Source organism: Leuciscus leuciscus (genome assembly GCF_965113295.1).
Source record: "Leuciscus leuciscus genome assembly, chromosome: 20".
NCBI lineage: Eukaryota > Metazoa > Chordata > Actinopteri > Cypriniformes > Leuciscidae > Leuciscus > Leuciscus leuciscus.
The window spans coordinates 7,505,273-7,522,668 of NC_138744.1; the positions used below are offsets into that span (position 1 = coordinate 7,505,273).

General features: G+C 37.3%; 1 long non-coding RNA gene across 1 annotated transcript in view; it reads left to right on the plus strand.

Annotated features, from left to right (window-relative positions):
* Positions 1-289: 289 nt before the first annotated feature.
* The window catches only part of LOC309484314, a 44,374-nt gene continuing 27,267 nt past the window's right edge, over positions 290-17,396 (plus strand). Inside the window, exon 1 of the long non-coding RNA XR_014200846.1 lies at positions 290-678. This is a non-coding gene — a long non-coding RNA (uncharacterized lncRNA). The remainder of the gene's footprint in view (positions 679-17,396) is intronic.

Genomic DNA, 17,396 nt, shown 5'->3' on the forward strand with positions numbered 1-17,396 from the left:
TACTCCAGTCTTCAGTGTCACATTATCCATCAGAAATCATTCTAATATGCTCAGTTGGTGCTCAAGAAACATTTATTATTATTATTATTATTATCATCAATATTGAAAACAGTTTTGTTCTGCTTAACATTTTTGGTGGAAACAATGATACCATTCAAACGTTTGTGGAAGCATAAAAAAAAGAGAGAAATTAATACTTTTATTCATCAAGGATGAATTAAATTGATCAGAAGTGACAGTGAAGACATTAATAATGTTACAAAATGTTTCTATTTAATAAACGCTTTAATAAATGTAATAAATAAATGTAATACATGCTGTTCATTGAACTTTATACTTATCAAAGAATCCTGAAAAAAGTATCGCCATTTCCACAAAATGTTAAGCAACACAACTGATGATAATAATAATAAGAAGAAGAAGAAATGTTTCTTGAGCAGCAAATCAACATATTAGAATAATTTCTGAAAGATCATGTGACACTGAAGACTGGAGTAATGATGCTGAAAATTCAGCTTTGCATCACAGTAATAAATGACATTTTAAAATGTATTCAAATAGAAAAGAGTTCTTTTAAATTGTAATAATTGCACAATTTTACTGTTTTTACTGTATTTTATTGATGAAATAAATGCAGCCTTGGTGAGCATAAGAGACTTCTTTCAAAAACATAAAATTGTAAGTTTTCAAACTTTATTTGTATTAGTTGTTAATAAAATTAACAACTAAAAAATAATAAAAAAGAACAGCTGTTCTTTTGAACTTTCTAATACGGAGAAAACAATTATCATGTAAAATTATCTTCAAGAATATTAAGCAGCACAACTTTTCAACATTGATAATAACAAGCAAATCAACATATTAGAATGATTTCTGAAGGATCATGTGACACCGAAAACTGGAGTAATGATGCAAAAATGTCAGCATTGCCATCACAGGAATAAAAGACATTTTAAAATTAATTTAAATAGAAAACTGTTATTTTAAATTATAATTATTTCAAAATGGCTAGTAATGGCTGCTGAAAGTTCAGCTTTGCCATTTATTAATTTATTTACATCATATACATTAGTTTTAATATATAAAAACTCACATAATTAAACTAAAAATGTACTTGTAAAACTAAATTAATAAATTAACAAATCAAAATATCCCTAGTCCTTCTACTGTGCAAATATACATCTAAAACCAAGAAACTACAAGCAAAACATATTATTTGTCCAAAACGAAAAATCTCTTAAAAACATAGTTATGCAGAGCCACTGAACTCTAAACTGCAAGCGCGTCATCTCCAATGCATTCTGCTCACTGCAGCACTGACTCACAGCTGGGTCCACGAGTCCAACCTAGTCAACACCTACAGGCACAGAGCACATCTCAACAGCTCGCCAGTGCCAGATTATGAAGGTTATCTCCATCAGAAGCAGCCAACCGCAAACTGCATGCTACTTGCGTTTCTTTGCGTACACTGCGCACTGCTTAGCGGCGGCCATGCCAGACGTGCCTGGATTTGGGATCTCACTCTAATTGCACAACAAAGAGCATCTTGTTTTGGACACTCACTCACCTATTTGTACTTTAAGTGTTTTGTTTAGTTTTGAGATGCTGGGATGGTAATAAAATGTGAGAATACCCCCTCTCTCAATAAAAAAAAAGAATAATAAAAAAACATGATGCTGCAAGAGCGCAGAATGCCAGAAATTCCACAGAGGTGTAGTGAGACGTGGAGTTGAGGGGCAACTGAGCACTAAGTGCTTTCAAAACAAACACCCATCCACACCTGCGGGACAGGGTCACTGCGCTGCCATGGCTACACTGCTAGAGGAAACAGAGGGACGTTTCTTTGCTACCCGTCAAGCAGGGCATCAACACTTCCTAATCACCGTCACCAGTGCGTTATTGCGGTTATTTTTAGGGCTGCACTAAATGTCAGTTCTCGTAATTAATGCGTGGAGCAGCACCAAACAGCTGGGTCACGAAGCTGGGCAGACCCCACTGAACTAAGGAGAGGTATGAACGTTTATCGGGATACATTCTCTTTGGGAAAAGAGAAGGAGGAGGAACCGTCAATAGAGTCGAGTGAAGTTCAGTGCTGTGTTTGTTTGTTTTCTGTGGGTAAGTGCGTAATTAGTTTGGAGGAGAGCTGAGCCGGGTTATGGAATAACAAATCATTCATCTTTTCCTGGCCTGCTGGTGAACACAGGAGCGATTACTTAAGGCAGCAGTCCGGATAAAGGTCAAACTATGGAGGGACAACCACATCACAGCAGGTGACTGTCACCAGAAATGACTTAGAAAGGAAAAGAGAGGGGGGAAACAACAATTTATTTCTGTCGACTGGGGTCTTAAAGCTAAATAAATTCCTGCTGTGCGACGGCAGGCATCACATAGACCGATTTTTCCAGTCACAAATTAACTCTAGAATGTACAAATCCCTGTCTAATATCCTGCTCATATGATCCAGAAGAAACCAGCAACAGTGTTGCATTCAGTCAGTCCATTCACTCAACCCTTCACCCTCCTTTCTAAGAGTAAAACATGAAGTAAAAGCAGATGTTGAGTTTGTTTTAAACATGCAAAGCAGCTGGGTAAACTGCGGGCATGGGAGTAATATTCCACCCGGTCACGTCTCTCTTATACAGGTTTCGAAAGATTCAGATTTTAGTGCAACCAAAATGAAGTATACTGTACAATACCTATTTTCATAATATTGTAGCTTTTCCAGTAAATAGCTTTTTAATTCAACAAGAAGTGGTGTAGCACAAATAATGCTATATTGCTGTTTTTAACATCTGAGTATGTAGAGTAAGAAAGGCTGATTCATTCTAGTGAATCGGTTCATCCTAAAAGCACCTCCCTCTCATATGTAGCATTGGAAAGTTTGATTCATTCTAGTGAATCGGTTCACCCTAAATTGTCCTCTCTTTCATCTAACCTTGGAATGTCTATTTCATTTAAATGAATCTGTTCATCTTAAACAGTCCTCCCTCTCATTTGTAACATTGGAAAGTATGATTCACTCAAGTGAATCTGTTCATCTTAAACAGTCCTCCCTCTCATCTAGCATTGGAAAGTACGATTCATTCTAGTGAATCAGTTCATTTGAAATATTCCTCCCTCTCATATTGGAAAGTCTGATTAATTTTAGTGAATCGGTTTGTCCTAAACGGTCGTCACTCTAATGTAAATTTGGAAAGTCTGACTCATTCTAGTGAATCAGTTGGTTCGGACAATTCATTTCAGTTGATTCACCAGTTTGAGTCCCTGTAGCTCTAGGCTTTGGAATTATGGTATTTTTGTATTTTGTATAAATTAACCTGTTTAAGTTTGAGACTGTCATCCTAATTGAGATTCAGATAAATCAACAGGAGTGAAGTCAGTGGAGCTCATGTGATCTGTCTCCTGTAAAATATTTTAGTCAAGATTATAATGAAATTAATGTTCACTTTTGAAATTGTATCTATCTCAACATTTTAATAGTGTGACATGGCCAAAGAAAGCAAATATAACTACTGTTAACAAAAACAATTTAAAACTTAATAGTTTGGCCTACAGTATTATACGAAGGTCTGAACTGGCAGTATCACATAAGCGAATACTGATTTGACTCAACATCAGCGTTAGAATTACAGTGTTAGTCAACATTTCCTGCAGCTTAGCGGCCCACCAGTGGTCGAGAAGCTTTAATATAATTTAGCACTGTTCAATATCTCTGTGAACACATCATTTAGTTGGAACTCCAAAGATTTACCAAACTGGTATGTATGATAAACTTCAAAATACCACAGTGACCACATAAACTCAACAGTCTCACTCAACTGCTGTCATATAGTTCATACTCTGCAAACACAAACCACAGCGCTGATTCATATGAATATGCAAACAATTTCAGAAGTTGTTTTAAATGAAATTGCACTGGCATCTAAGAGGTCATTCAACCCCGTCTCTTTTTCCAAAGCTGTGGTGCGAGCCAGAAAAAAGTGTCATCTGTTTCCAATGAGAAGGCTCTTTGATTGTTGAACTTCTCGAAGGGCTGTCTGACAAAGACCTCTTTCGCTCTTTCACTTTTTGGACAAAATAAACAGGAAAAAGGGTCGTGTAACCAGGGGCCAATTTTTCAAAAATAATAGTAAAACGTAAGCTTATGGAATAAATTAAATCCCAAGATATGTTCAGGTGTGTTCCTTTGCTGCTGGTTGTGTGCTTTCATTGTTATCGTCATTACAAGTTCACCCAACACATGACCCCACAAACCTATTTACAACATAAGACAAAAAAGAAGTTAAGCTATAACCTTTCATATCCTGATGCAGCTGCAATGTTTGCAGAATGTTTATTGATATGATCAGCCATTTGAAATCTAATCGAATAGGCTAAAGTGTTATATAATAAGCAACAAAGCTTGTTCAATGATCAAAGGTACAGGTTAAAAACAAAATGGAACCTGATTCAACTTTAGAATATTTTAAACAAGACCAACAAGCTGAATACATTAAGCAGAACAAAAAGACTGGTTCCATACAACCAGGTAGTCTGTCCATTTATCTACACATTACCTCACAAAGCTCAGGTTTTTTTAAATGTTATTTACATTAAATTAAATTCAGGCTGAGGGGCAGCATCATCCAGCAGGGTGGTCGACAATTTGAGCATCAGTCATGTTAAAAAGAGGGTTATTTATGCAATATTTTAGGAAGAAATGGAATTAAAGGAATCAGTCAACACTGATACAGACCTCTAAGTTACAACAGATGAAACCAATACATCGGCTTGCCAGTGTGGATGACTGCTAATCCAAGTGAGTTGTCTTTGCATGTGTCAGTACACTGGGAGCAACAACTGATCTTGTACAAATGCTTCCTCTACATCCCAGGAAACTGATACTAAAACCACCATGTGCCATTGATCAATGGGGATATGATTTTGCACTCAGCAATTTTCTCCAGTTACAAACGGGTCTTGTGACTGTGAGTGTGGGTCTGACTCTGGACCCATTGTGCTGAATGGCTTTGGCACTCTATATGAGATCTGAGAGAGGTGAAGGTATGCTAGCATGTATAGATGCTGGACAATGGACTTACTGTTTTAATCTTCTCAAAGACTTAAATGAGGCTTTCTTTTACTGCTGGTCGCACCTTAGTGGATCTACAGTCCGCTACACCTCTGACCAGAGAGAAATAAATTCCACCAGAAAGCCATTTTGCTGGAAATATGAAAACAGAAGTCATAAATTCAGAGAATAATAAATCTTCAGACGAAGCTTCACTTCCTGATCCCTCAACAGCAGTTGGTGCTCAATTTATTATGACTTAAACCCAAGAAATTCTAGAATGCAGTTCCAAGGTTTCAACCTCACCGCTTTGTGCATACCATTCTAGTTCTTTCACGTCTAAGTTAATCATTTTTTTATGGACCTCATTTTGTGCACTAGGACTAGGTATCAAAACAGATTTCTGATTCACAAGCTCTTGATTCAACTGGATTCTGATTTGGGTTTATTTCAGTTATAATGTCCATTGCTTACACTACTGTTCATTTTTTGGACAAAATTAATACTTTTATAAAGCATGCATTTGTTTTATTCAGAATGCATTAAACTGATCAAAAGTGACAGTAAAAACTTTTACAATGTAACAAAAATCTATATTTCAAATGAATGCTGTTCAAACATTTCACTGCTTATTAAATTATAGGGATAGTTCACCCAAAAATATTTTTTTTGCCATCACTTACTCATCCTCAAGTTGTTCCAAACCTGTATGAGTTTCTTTCTTCTGTTGAACACAAAATAATGTATTTTAAAGAATGTTGGTAACCAGCCACTGACTTCCATAGGATTTTTTTTCCTACAATGGAAGTCAATTGCTACCATCAACTGTTTGATTACCAACATTCTTCAAAATATCTTGGTATTCAACAGAAGAAAGAAACTCATACAAATTTGGAACAACTTGAGGGTGTGAAAGTGATGCATTTTTTGGGGGGGTGAACTATCCCTTTAATAGAAATCCTTTTCTTTTGCTATTTAATGTATTGTCATATAATGTCTTATAACCACATGCATCACAATCAAAACAGACTACAAACTCTCATTTTCAACTAAGGTAAAACCTGATTTCTTTTGTGGCCAAACTATGCAGCTGAGTCAGTGCAGCAGAATGCAATGACATTTGCAGGATGGGGAGCTCTTCACAAATACATTTAAAAATCAGGCAAATCAATATTGTTACCCAGTCCTGTGTAGAGGCATATTGTCAAAGTACAGAAAAGCATCCTCCAATAACTCTTGCCACAAAGATAGAAGCACACAACTCTCTACAATGTCATTATATAGTGTAAAATTAAGATTTGGCAAACATGTTCATAAAACATGCCCACATTCGTCTGCCCATATAGTGTATGAGAAACATACAGTTTAATATTATTAATGACTGCTCCTCTAAGCCGTTTCCACCAAGACTAAAACTCATCGTGGTAAACATCGTGGTGCCTGGCTACAAGATCAACAGTGTATTTTGTAACTACGCTGAACAAGTTGACAATTAATAGCACTTGGGGAAACTCCAGACACCAGCATAGGACACATTTGGGGGACACAGGGTGAAGAACAACGTGTGATGATGACTTTGCTAATGGTCTAGCAGAGATCCTAACCGCTGAGAGATTTATCTTATGTCAATCAGTGCTTCCCTCCGCTGTCTGAGCTCTGCTCTCTCAATCATTCCCTCATTCCTTCTCTTCCCTCACGCGTTTCTTTCGTTCAGACGTCTGCAGACCCCCGGAGCAGTGTCTCATCTGTCTGTCTGTCAGTGGCCGGGTAATTGGAGTTGTTTAGGAGGTCATCTAATACAGGTAGGCGGGGGAAGGAATGTGTGATAGACCAACTACTAAGTCTTCCCACGCCTGTATGGCCTAGTGATTGCACTTGTAATACTATTGGTCAAACAAGACTGATTATACACCATATGGCTACAGCTCAAAGCTCAAGAAAAAAAAAAAGAAGCTTAAAGGGATAGTTCACCCCAAAATGAAAAATTCTGTCATTATTTACTCATGTCGTTCCAAACCCTAAAGGTCCTTGCACACTGAGGCCGAAATTTTTGTATGCTTTTTTTCGTATTCGTGATTCGGTGGCTCTGAATTGTGAAAACACCATTCAAAATGCTTGCTACGGATCCGAAAAACGCAGAAAATTTAATCCGATCCGATTTTTTTTAATGACGGACGAAAGTTTCGTGTGTAAGTGTGTTTGACAAAACATGAAGTCGTATTTATTTTTTAACGTGTGAAAATTTCGTTCATCTTCGGAACACAAATGAAGATTTTTTTTTAAGAAATCTGAGAGCTTTCTGTCCCTCCATTGACAGCTACGCAACTACCACTTTAACTCTTTTAACAAAAATGAACCTCATTGGTTCTTGCAGAAACTCAGACCTGCTGCGCAACACACGAAAATGAACCTCATTGGTTCTCGCAGAAGCTCAGACCTGCTGCGCAACACATGAGAATGAACCTCATTGGTTCTCGCACATCAAGCGAACATGCTTGAGCTTCCGTTTACCACAACTGATGTGTGAGTTGAATGTTTATGTGAATAAAATTCTAATTTCAATCTGTTCATCATATAAAGTGATTGAGTCTAAATGTTACTAAACCGCTCAATTCATATGGATTAGTTTTACGATCTCTTTATGAACTTTTTAAAGAATCAAATTGGTAGTTGCGTAACTGTCAATGGAGGGACAGTAAGCTCTCAGATTTCATCAAAAATATCTTAATTTGTGTTCTGAAGAAGAACGAAAGTCTTACGGGTTTGGAACAGCATGAGGGTGAGTAATTAATGACAGAATTTTCAGTTTTGGGTAAACTATCCCTTTAATAAGTTGTTACTGTTGTTTTATTTTACATTCGCAACGCCGTTCACCGTCATGTCCTTAGGGAGACAGGACTATTTACTCAAACTTCCTGAACTATATTTCAGAAGCTGAGACAAAGGTGTTTAGACACGAGTGTCTTGCGCGGTACAACCGCCCACGTGCGGATTAAGATTTATAACCTAAATGCACCAATGTTTATAGAAACAAATGTTACAGAGTCGATTTTCAAACAGTTTGTTTGAAATTGATCAAACGGTCTCATGTTTGCAACGCTTTGCTTAGACTGACGGTAGACTTGATACTATTTATGAAAGCTGTCAGCGGCGAGAAACTAAAACAGTATTCTTTTCCTCTTTGTATAATCGAAATGTGTGCTGCATGGCATAAAGATGAATGAGATGATATGTTTTTGTGTCCGTGTGATTGGCTGGCCGGTGTGTGTGTGTATTGGAGTGCTGTCAGATGTAATCACCCTGATGACGCTTTATGTGTCACTGTAAACAAAGAAAGGAAAAAGAGAAACAGATAGGGAAATCAGTAACAGACAGAAGCCACATCTGCGCGAATGATTGTGACATGTAATTTACAAGATTTGAGCCACAGTGTGTTGTATGATGAGAAAACGGGGCATGAGGAATTTGAATTAAAAAATTTTTTTTACATTTTAAATGTCAAAGATAACTAGAGATAATTTAAGATAACTAGTTAGAGAATCTAACTTGAGATATTAATTAGGTAACCCTATTTTGATTGTCCACTTTATACTTTATACTAACTATAAGTAACTTTGCAACTACGTCAACTAACTCTCATTAAAGTATTAGTAAGGTTCGGGTTATGTGTTAGGGTTTGGGTTAGTAGAATAATTTGATATAGTTGCAAAGTTACTTACACTGTAAAAAATATTACATCCCCAAGTAAAAAATTTCAAGTGACCGATAACATCTACATTTTTCAATTAGTCTGACGTATTATTTCTCATTGAGCCAATGTTAACAGACTATTGCAACAAGAATTTCACTTGGGCCAATTGAAAAATTTAGATGTTATCGGTCACTTGAAATTTTTGATTTGGGAGGGTTAGAATTTTTTTACAGTGTATAGTAACTTAGTAGAATGACCATCAAAATAAAGTGTTACCATTAATTGCATCTTTAACACAATAATAAAAAAAACTATTTGATTATACTACTGATTTCTAAAGATTGAATCATTCAATTGAATTATATTAACAAAAAAATATATAAAAGGCAATAAACAAGTTTAGAAAAATCATTAAAACATTTGCTATGATAATATTAGTTTCATTTTGATTTCTAAAGATTGAATTATCTAATTCCTATAATTTAGGAAATAACGTTGTCTTTATTATATCACACTTAATATTTTTCACACATAGTTAATGGGTCATACATGAAAATAGCAGTCGTTATATTTTAGGAATTTGGGTCACTGGCATCAAAACGTTTTAAAACCCCTTAATTAAAAGACAGGAGCCTCTTCAACTATATTTATGGTCTTTAAATTCATTCTTTATTTGAGAGTTAAACGGATAGTTCACCCAAAATGAAAACGGTCATAATTTACTCACCCTCATGTCATCCCAAACAAGTATGACTTTTTCTTTAGAGTAAAAATATATTAATAAGTAGCAACTGTGACTAGTTGCAGCAAGAGAATACGCGATGGGCACATGCTGCAAGTTGGCTTCAGTCTGGAGCTTTTTGTCGCAAAATAGTTGCAGACTTAAAAAAATGAAAGCCTGACAGGTCTTGCAGTGTGTGCTTGGCTTATAAGTCATGGAAAATGAGCTGGAAGAGAAGTTAAAGTGTAACTGATTCCACAAAATTGGAAAAAAAAGTGCATAATCAATCATAATTTAAGCAATTTTTATACAAATAATGGAGATTTAGATCTATGATTTGAATATACAACAGGTTCAAAGATTCATGGAAGTGTGAGGGAGAAAGCATATGTCTGGTGTTTGTGTAGGGGGCTGGATGTGGGGTCGGAATGAAGTTGGGAAACGCTCAAGGTTTGTTTTTCTCTCCGAGCAGGGTCATGAGGAAAGGTCTTAAGAGCCATTAAGGCTCTTGGGAATAATATTCACCATTTATAACCAACCTCACTTTCCCATATTAACCTATAATGCGCCCCAGTGGTGTCATTTCCAAATCCCAAGAGGTAGGATTTGAAATATGCTTTAACATATGTAACGCTGACGTTATTCAGGGCTTTTCGTTTACGCATTGATAAGTGGAATTTTTAAACATACTCGTTCTGTTCTGCCAGCAAAATTACACAAGCATACTGTCATTTCTCCTCACAAGTATAAGCAAATCAGCCGATGTGATAACGTCGGTGAGGTGAGATCTTGTTATGCGGGGGTTTGTTGACATTACACAAGGAATTTTTACACAGCAACTCGGGCTGTTTAGCACATGCTTTGTGCTCCGCAGTGCCTGTTTGGAATCCGCGAGAACCCTTAGTGGTCAGATCTGGGAGTTTAGACGTCAAAGGGAGGTCTGAGTGGAAAATACCCTCTTCACATACGCTGCCAGTTTGCATACCACGAATGCACAGGAAACTAGAAAATAGAAAAGGAATATTGCAATGCAAACGACAAGCTCTGTTAAATGTAAGCAGATAAAATCAGTCTATAGAGGTGTGGAAATGGGGACAGAACCCTGGGCATGCTTACTCAAGTCTTCCCGGACTAGATGCCAAGGGCATTAGGAGTGGGCACTTTATTTTTTCCATTCTGTCTTGCTTACAGTAACAAAATCTTTAGACTTGGTTGGCCAGAACTGAACGCAGATATACAAAGCTGTGTCCTTGCCTGGATGGGGTCTTGATCTGAGATGTGACCGTAAGAGACCTGGGTTCACAGAGAGAAGCGAACCGTCTCATACACCCCTGCAGACAAACTGCCTCTGCTGTCCTTCCTTCTGATGGCAGTGTTTAAGAGCGAGAACAGCCACTGACGCTAGAGCTGATCGATCACCTGAATACCTCAAGGCCTTTACCTACCACATTTGGGAGTAATAATTTAAAATTGGGATTTTCAGAAATGTGAAGCTTGTATTTTTTTAAAGCACATCTCGCGTTCTGAAATGTGTTATTTGACCTGTAAAATTGCAGTGGTGAGACTACAATTCTAGGCCTATTAATGTCTGGTTTTGTGTTACCAGCATAATGTCTTTCTGGTGTCAATCTGCATATTGTGCAAAAGTTATGCAGGGTTCAAAGTTACATGATCATGACACGAGAAAATTGGACTGCAAAACTTTGAACACGATGGTCTCATGTTAAATCTTGCAATGTTTAATACGCTTTAAAGTACATTTACTCCAGCCCAATGCTTTGCCCAGACTACCACTGTTTTTATGGTATATGAAAACAGGAGTATGACATCCAAGAGTAAAAAGTATTCACTCTGTAAGACTACAGGCTTATAATAATGGGTGGCAATTGCACAAGGAGAATTTAAAACACAATGTTCTGCCATTTAAAGTGCAAATTCATCAGTTACTACTATGCACAATAAAAATAAATAAAAGTGCCATATTACATCCACACTCAAAGGTCTGACTTAAATAAACCAATGTTCTACATAAAACTACATTTCATTTCGCAGTGGTTTCTCGGTTTTCCACAGTACTTGCTCGAGTGAATCTAAGAGAGAATTACTTAAATGTGATCACAACTCTCAAGAATTCAAATAAACAGACATTCAAAAGTAACATGTTTAAGATGTCACAAGCGGACTCCCCCATCCATCTTGTGCCGTGGCGGCTGCGATGCTGTCAATGCATGTTAACAGGAAACTAGAAGGGGCTGAAAAGCTACATCACAAATTACATGCAAGTGCCAAATCAGTCTGCTGCAGGACTTGGGAATAATTACTTGAAAATAAATAAAGTGAAAGCACAACATACAAGTCAAAGAACACAGAGACAGATGTCTCAAAACCTCAAAAGTTTGAAAGGCAAGATAGCAGGTTGCGAGCGACTGCAGCCTCCTCAGAATCAATGCGTCACTGTGCTCTCAGTCAAATAAGGTCACCTCCAGCTGGTGCTCTTCTAACTAATGTTGAATTATCTTCCAATCAGAAGGTCAAAGATCTTCGGAAACATTCGGGGTGTGTTTACTTGCACAGTTCTAATCGAGTTACAGTGATCTGTCTGTTCAAGTATACATGAAAAGGCGGAACTCGGAAATATGAAGCTTTAAAAGAATATTATGTATTCAGAAGAAGGCAAGTCAAATCGACAGCATTCTGGGAATAATGTTGATTACCACAAAAATGAATTTCAACTGGTCCATTGTTTCCTATTAGAAAAACAAAAACCTGGGTTACAATGAGCTACACCATTCAAAGTTTGGGGGTCTTTTTATTTTATTTTAAATGAATACTTTTATTTAGGAAGGACACATTAAATTGAACAAAAGTGACAGTAAAGACCTTTACATTGTTACAAAAAATATTATATATATCAAATAAATTCTGTTCTTAATCAAAGAATCCTGAAAAACAATCTCAGTTTCAACTAAATATTACGCAGTACATCGGTTTTAAACAATGATAATAATAATAAATGTTTCTTGAGCACCAAATCAACATATTACAATTATTTCTGAAGGATCATGAGACAATGAAGACTGTAGTAGTGGCTGCTTTAAAATATATTCAAATAGAAAAAAGCACAATATTAAGTCGTTTATTGCATTTTTTATCAAATATGTCAAATGTGTTTTGGAGAGCATTAGAGATTTTCTTTCAAAATCTTACCAACCCCAAACTTTTGAGGGCCAATCTGAAAACATTAAAATACAGATTAAATATTATAGCCATAAGAAATGTGTGTTAGCATAATTTTAGGGTGGGGGTAAATGCTTACTAATCTTTTGCAAGATTAAAACGTATATATGAAAAATGATTGCTTTAGTCCAACTGAAATCAAACTTTTAATTCCTATAAAAGTATTAATAGCGATGAACGCCCCCCTACACGTGTTCTGCAAGTTTTTCTCCACATTTTTTTTTTGAAGAATCAAATTAAGTTGTCAATAAGTCCAAAATCATCCTCTTTTACAGAAGAACACTGGTTTCATTTTAGATTATGGTGTGCGAGAGGCAACTGGAACAATGAAACGTTTTACTGCCTTGCAAATTCCTCTTCTGATTATGGAGCCAGCACAAGTCATAAATTTAGCACTTTATTCCCTGAACAAATAAATAAATAAAAGGATGAGTAATGGAGAGAAACCTTCGGTCAGTCTTTTTTACCCTGGACTGCCTCACTATAGAATTTCTCCATTTATCAGCTCCCAGGAGCCTTCCTGACCAGATGACGGCGGACAATGAAGCTCAGCTCCGTTCTCCTCAGTAAACTGTTACCGACCCTAAAACGGGCAATAAATTCTCCCGTTTGGCGTGAAAACAACATATCTGGAGGACTGCTTCAATCTCGTCTTAGTTTCAGAGCAGAAATGGAGCAGTGTGTCAGATGATGTCATCTAAGCAGGGCACAAAAGACAAATAAAAGCAACAATTTGCAATCTCTCAGAGTTCATCAATCGAACAGTTGCATCTTTGGGGTGATGTATTGTGTACTCTCTCATCAAGAGAGAGTCCGTCAAGGGCCCACACAGGGGCTCCGTCCATGGCAGTGACCACGGGGGTTATCGGTGATAATGGCAGCCACATGCTCCACACAATCCCTCTACTGTAAATATGCTTTCACACTTAAAACTCACAGAGAGCGTGAGAAAACCTTCAGAAGTCCTCCTCCCCCATCTGTCTCTCCGTCTTCTGTGCTGCAGATGTTGGGAAGTTTCTGTGCGTTATGTAAGTGGCGAGTAAGGTCAGGGGCCCGGTGTCTTAATCAGGCAAAGATAAGAATGTTTCCCCTTTAACACTGCATTGCATTTCCTGGTTCACACCTTAAAGGTGAAGCATGCAGTTTCTGTATCATTAGCGGTGAGAAATGGAATTGCACAAATACTGATTGTTTCCAAACAGATTTCCCAAACAATACCACCACCTTCTATCTAGCCCCCATTCTACAAACAAACAGGGGGTGTTGCCCCAAAATCACAAATACACTCTTCATGAAATCAACCTACGAACAGTCCTAATCCCAGAAGATTGGATTAATGATGCTGAAAATTCAGTTTTGCCATCACAGGAATACAGTACGTTTTAAAATATATTAAAATAGAAAACATTTAACTGTATATTTTATACAATACAATGCATCTCTGGTAAGCATAGCTTGCTTTCACAAACACAAAATCTTACCAACCCAAAACTTTTGACAATGTGTCAAATCATCAGTAAAATAGCAATACAACGGCTTCAGAAACTGTTTCTTTGACTAAAATCATGCATCAAGGTTGGTCCACCTAATTTGCATGCACTCTAAAAGCTTCAGTAGAAAAACTAAAAAGCAAACTAAAAAAAAAGTTTCTGTCTTCATTCTAGAAAATACTATTATTCAACATCACACAAGCCAAAAAAACTTTGATAAATACAAAATTAGGGCATAAACAGTTCATTTTTGAAGCTATATGCATCTGTAGACAGATTAATCATCAATGCGTTCAATCAATCAGTGACTCGCTCAAACAGAAATCAGCTGGTATGTGAGAAGAGAGAAGAACTGATTAATAATGACTTCCCATGTGCCTGTTGACTGTTTAGCAGACATAATCCCCCCTCCCCCATGATCCTAAAAAACACCACTATCACAAGTATTCTTCAACAATGTGACTTCTCACTCTCTCTTCACCACACCAATATGACCTCTGAGCCCTGGACGTGTCGAGAAGACGCCGGGGTGAGTGGCTGTCGCTGCAAGGAGACAGGGTGACGGACAACGGCGGGCTGAAAAATGGTTGCTTGTTTAGGGGTGCGTGTGAACTGCATGTTAATCACAGATGACAAAGTGGAAAAGTGAGTTTGGGATATAATTTACCCCGAGCAGCACATAAATCAGGGCTTGACATGAGGCATCTCCCTTTCTTCCACAACAACTCAACAAGTACCCGAAGCACAGTCAATATGTCGTCAAGCTCACTGTAAATATGTGATCCGAAAAAAGCGGCACTGAATTTCACCAGATCACATCCATCTTTGCCTGTCTGCAGCTGTTTTTGCGAAAAACTGTAAACATAACAGGCACAACTTTTATTATGAGGGTCAATAATCAAATGCTGACGCCATGACATTCAAATTACAAATAGCTCACGTGCACGCTACAGATGGTATGATTAGTGTTTCCCTCTAAAGACTAATTCTTTATCCAAAAATGACTTGTGTAAATATAAAGAAACCTTCTCTGACACCGAGGAGAGGGGCCATCGCTCCTGTAAAAGCTATGAAATCATTCAAATAATTCCTAGCGAGGTCAAAAGCGCAATGACCCCAAAGGGGCTGATGCGTTTGGCTGAATCTCACACCATGGTCTGTGAAACACATAAACATACAGTCGTGGGGTAATAGAAGTGTGAGTGCGAGAGATTCTAGGGCCTTACATAGACAAGAGGAGGAAGCTTGATGCTTCCGTCCCAAGGCAAGCAAACCTGGCGCTCGCTCAGCCCCTTGTACCAAGTGGAAATAGCCTGGTCAAGCAGGGTCAAGAGTACCGGGGTGATGGAGAATAGCTTCCTTACAGCGGTAAGAAGGAAAGATAACAGCTCCAAATCCATCTGTCCAACAGCAAGACCTTACGTCCGTTCACTCCATTCTGCCTCGAGACGAAGCAATCACACCATCTCTGTATAGGAGCACAAATGCGAGTGAGCATGCTGGTTTTCTCCGCGGGAGCCGAAATAAAACTCAAGCCGTTGCTATTGAGCATGAAAAGACTCACTGGGCCGTAACGGCTTTGCAGCCGCCGTGCCAAGATTGTTTGTGGGTAATGTGTTTATAAGAATTTCATGAATTAAAAAGGACAAAGACTACTTTTAGCAAGCAATAAAAATGAGAACATTTCCTCATTATCTCAAACACTTTTCTTTCTCAATCTCAGTTCTTGTAAAGTTCAAAATAACGAGTTATAGTAATGACTAAATATGAAGTTGTTTCTGACACATGAAGTGTTTTTTAATTTTAATATGACCAACAAAACAAACTTGAAAAAATCTGTCAGTTTTAATAAAAATCAACAACTCCAGCACACCAATGTGCCTGCAATTGAAGAAAAACACAATTACAAGCATCACGACCTAGACTTTGACTCATAAACCATGGACGTTACATAACTTAAAAGAAGACATGATCAGTAACAAAAATTAATGGACTGATGATTTGCATCCAAAATATTTCACACCATTTAGCTGTAGACCACAATCAGTAAAAAGCACAAAAATTAAATGTTCCAGTAGTTACTACGGACATTTAAAGAGTAGCATCAGATGATTGGACACCTACATTTCTGGCCCTGCTTACATCTAGCAAGATGGACAACTGGTGTGTAAGGTCAAGACAAAAGAATAACACATAACTTTTCCCCCAAATGACTCCGAGAAACATTTCTGTCAGTTCTAATAAAAATGAAGCTGAAATTTCTCTTACTGGAAAGAGCTACTCCACTGACGCAGTGTGTCATTTCCCAGCTGCAACTGTATTTGTGTTTTAGAGGAAGACAGCAGTATCCCGTAAATCAAGTCCATGACAATTATAGTATGAGTAACTCTGTCATGACTATGCAGAATAAGACAGTAATGATGACCACAACAGCTCTTTTCAATGGGTCAATATAATAACAGAGTGAAGATAATGTCAACACAATGTTAATTGTGTCTTTGAAGTCCTTATAATCGGGGATGTCAAGCACCTGTTCTTATTGAGGGGACACCGGTAGAGGTCCCGGCTAAATTGGAAATAAGTTTTAAAAAAATGAAATAAAAAGTGAAATATCACTAAGTATAAAAAAAAATAAACACACACACATACACAAACACACACACAGCCTATATACAGGTGCTGGTCATAAAATTAGAATATCATCAAAATGTTGATTTATTTCAAGAATTCAACTTAACAGGTGAAACTAATATATTATATAGACTCATTACATGCAAAGTGAGATATTTCAAGCCTTTATTTGTTATAATTTTGATGATTATGGCTTAAAGCTTATGAAACCCACAAAATCTAAATCCCAGAAAATTTGAATATTACATGAAATTACACAGTAATTACACAGTAATACCATGGTCATTGAACCAGGTTTTGGTTCTTTTGGCAGTGTGGGCAGGTGCAAATCCTGCTGGAAAATGAAGGAAGCATGAAGTGCTCTGAAAATGTCCTGGTAGTTAATGTCCATCTAGATAGTATTTGTATTAAAGTGGAAGAATAGACTCGCGGAGCGCTGCTGCTTGATCTGAGGCGCTACAGCGATCTGTCAAGTCACATTTAGGAGCGTCAAAACGCCATTTATTTTTTGCATTTCGTGATAAAATTTACAGAATTTGAAAGATGACACATTGTTTCTTTTTAGAAGAAACAAAG